Source organism: Octopus bimaculoides, chromosome 1 (genome assembly GCF_001194135.2).
Source record: "Octopus bimaculoides isolate UCB-OBI-ISO-001 chromosome 1, ASM119413v2, whole genome shotgun sequence".
NCBI classification, from domain to species: Eukaryota; Metazoa; Mollusca; class Cephalopoda; order Octopoda; family Octopodidae; genus Octopus; species Octopus bimaculoides.
Window position 1 is genome coordinate 193,873,202 of NC_068981.1, and position 4,436 is coordinate 193,877,637.

Below are 4,436 nucleotides of genomic sequence, written 5' to 3' on the forward strand. Positions count from 1 at the left end.
CTCTCTCTTTCTGTCTCTCTCTTTCTCTCTTTCTCTCTCTGTGAAAGTATCTGTCACTACAGTATCGAAATGTGATTGTTTCAGTTAGTGGAATAGTTTCATTTTTAAAGTGAAAGTATTTGACATGAGTGTTTTTGTTTCACTTTTGACACGTAATACTTATATAGTGGAGGAGATATTATGTTGCCGTGTGCTCGAACTCTGCAAGAAGTTAATAATTTTTTTTGACTAAAACACAACTGGAACCCTAAGTAAGGCATGTGTAAAATTTGAATGAAATTGGTTGCGTAGTTCTCGAGTTTTAGGGATTCACACAGACAGACAGACAGACAGACAGACAGACATTCTCATTTTTATATATATAGATGATTTGGATAAACACAACTTTTAGACTTATTTAATTTCATTTAAATTATGAAATGGTTATGTAATTATGTATAACAGTTATGTAATTATACATTTGGTGGTGTTTATCTTTATGAAACAGCTGTTGAGCATAATTAAAGTATGAAGTGTATGTGAAATTTATGCTTTTCTATTAAATATGTTGCTCTTTTGCTGCACCACTAAGTTGCAGAGATGTAAACAAACCAACACTTATTGGGGGGGGGGGCATACACACATATCTGTATGTGTGTGTGTGTATATATATATATATATATATATATATATATATATATATATATATATATATATATATATATATATATATACATATATATATATACACACACACATACAACATGGTTTCACACAGTTTCCACCTACCAAATTCACTCATAAGGCATCGTTCAGCCCAGGGCTATAGTGGAATGCATTTGTCCAAAGTGTCATGCAGTGGAACTGAGCCCCAAAGCCATGTGGGTGCAAAGCAAACTTCTTCACCATACAGCCAAGTCTAGCGACTTATTTTGAGAAGAAATCTTTTACTTCCTTTTAATGGAGCAGTGGTGCTTTCTTGTGTGTCTCTGTGCATGACAGGGGAATGGCAGGGGGTAAAGTGACAACTTGTATTGTTTCTACATCTTCTGAGATGCCAAATATAGAGGAATCACAATATTTTTATAACACTTCTTCTTACTAAAACATGTACAACATAAATTTTCTTGTAATATTTTAAGAATAAAATTTTAAAATGTTGAATATTTTAAATTTTCTTTTTGTTCTTATTCCATCATCATTGTTTTTAATGTCCATTTTCCTCTGCTTGCATGGTCAGGTAGGGTTTATTGAAGCAGATTCTCTACAGCTGGATACCCATCTTGTCGCCAACCCTCACTTGTTTCCAAACAAAGTACTATTTCTCCATGGCCAGACATGTTTTTCACAGAGTACTGGAAGTGAACGACACTGCTAGTATGACAGTGACACTCATTTACATCTATCAGACAATGTCAATACATGGACACACAAACATATACACACTCATACCCTGTCTTATTAACACACACACACATATGCACCTCTTCACCATCATCATCACCGTCATAATTTAATGTCTGTTTTTCATGCTGGCATGGATTTGATGATTTGACAAGAGTTGGCAAGCCAGGGAGCTGCACCAGGATCCAATCATCTGTTTTGGCATGGTTTCTACTGCTGGAAGCCCTTCCTATCACCAACAACTCCACAGAGTGCATCATGTACTTTTTACATGACACCAGCACAGGCGCTTTTCATGTAGCACCAGGGTTTCTTTTAGTTTCTATTCTCCAGTCCACTCACAAAGCTTTGGTCAGTTTGGAATTCAAGAGCGAACTATTGGACCACAGAGTCACACTTAAAAAAAAAAAAAACACATACAGCAAAAGTAAATAAAACAACTCTAAATAAAAACACAAGCAACATGAATATAAAATAATTTTAATTCTTTAATTTTCTAGGTTTTTCTTTTAATTATGAGTAAATGTTACTGAAAGAAATAACCAGAACATTTTATTAACAGATGAAACAGGATGAAAACACCATATAAATACTTTTAACATATAGAATTTAGTACAAACACCAACAATTATTTACATATGAGTATATACGTACGTATACATACATACATATTCATATATATATATATATATATATATATGCATTTATATGTGTGTGTATATATAGATACATATATAAACACTTACATATAAACACTTTTGTATTATTGTATATCACATGCATGTGACGTCAACACATTAAACGTCAATAAATACATTGCTCTCTCTCTCTCTCTATCTCTCTCTCTCTCTCTCTCTCTCTCTCTCTCTCTCTCTCTCTCTCTCTCTCTCTCTCTCTCTCGCTCTTTCATTCTCACTTTCTCTTTCTCTGTCGCTTTTTCTCTTTCGCTCTGTAAACCCTCTGCAAGAATCAAGCAACAATATTGCAGAAAGCCAACTGAATAGGAATAACAAATGAAAACAAAACCAACAGGCTAGAATGATTTCGACAGAGGCATGTAAGGTTCATATTTACAAGAGCAGGTAACTGAGAAGTTGTTATGTTTATGGTTTTTTTCCCCAACAAGTATTGAGGACATACGAAACAGCATATTACTACTACCACCTCGATATACATGTTAATGTTATATATAATATCACAGATACGTAATATCATAATAGATAACTTAACATTTATATATATATACTTCAGTTCTATATTTAAGAGATGAGGAATTATGTACATTATTTACATTTGATGGATATTTCTCGTCATCTTGTTTGTTGTTAACACGTTTCGGCTGATATACCCTCCAGCCTTCATCAGGGGTCTTGGGGAAATTTCGAACCTGGGTTCTCATTCCTAAGGTATTTTTTGATGTTATTATTATTATTATTATTATTATTATTATTATTATTATTATTATTATTATTCAGGTCACTGCCTTGAATAGAACTCGGAATCTTGGGGCTAGTAGACCACTCTCTTAAGAGCGTGGTTAAGAGCGCAGGCTACTAACCCCAAGATTCCGAGTTTGATTCGAGGCAGTAACCGGAATAATAATAATAAAAATAATAATAATAATAATAATTATTATTATTATTATTATAATAACATTGCAAAATACCTTAGGAATGAGAACCCAGGTTCGAAATTTCCCCAAGACCCCTGATGAAGGCTAGAGGGTATATCAGCCAAAATGCATTAACAACAAACAAGATGAGGACAAATATCTGTCAAATGTAAATAATGTAAATGATATATATATATATAGATTAATATATACATTATATCATTATGTTAATGTTATATATAATATCACAGATACGTAATATAATAGATAACATATATATATATATATTAATATATGTATTATATCATTGAATCATTGCATCACCCACAGTATCAGATGTTTTTATACATTGCTGATCGCAACGCATTTTCTCACAACGGTGTAGCTTTATATATTCATTGGTAAATATGTTATTCATATACATTTACGTATATGTATATGCCAACATATTTGTTAGCATATGTATAGCAAGAATGAAAGAAACCAGGTTGCTGTGTCAAATTTCATATGGTGAACTTTCCACTGGAAGAAGACTCTGTGGCCGTCCCTTCCATCGATACAAGGATCAGCTGAAGCAAAGCTGATGATAATAATAATAATAATAATAATAATAATAATAATAATAATATGCAGAAGGCCTAAAATTTGTGGGGAGGAGGCTAGTGAATTACACCAGCCCCAGTGTGTTATTGGTTCTTATTTCATGAATCCCAAAAGGATGAAAGGCAAAGTAGAATTTGTAGAGAGTTCAAAAGGTAGAATTTGAATTCAGAAAATAAGGACAAACGAAAATGCTATTCAGCATTTTGCCTGGAACTGCTAAAGATTCTGCCAGCACACCACCTTAATAACAACAACAACAACAACAACCAAAACTGTGACGATACAGGCAGAAAACCTTGATGATGATGATGATGATGATGATGACAATGACGATGACGACGACGATGATGACAATGATGATAGCAAGAACAACAACAATAATAAAATGAATAAATAAATGAATATTACATAAAATAACAGCTCACAACACAGGTGATATCCCTCGGTTAATCATGATATATCCATAGATAAGAATTGAAATGATATTGTTTATCTAACACCCTAGATGCACCAAACAAATGATGCCAGTCTTCCTTGGGTATAAACAGTGGTTTAAAATAACACATGTTGGCATCAAATATGGTGCGTATTAATACATATATATGCCAGAACTCTGATGGTGCTGTTCTTTAGAGCACAGAGGGGTGTGGTCATGTTTACATGAACAGGTGAAAATTAGAGCAACTCCCTAACACATCATTCATGTAGCAGATGTTGGCATGGAATTTGCAGTCTTACCTGTGAATGTACACACACCAGTAAATATACACACATAGATGCATATACATATACATATATACATATACATATACATATATACATATACATATGCATATAT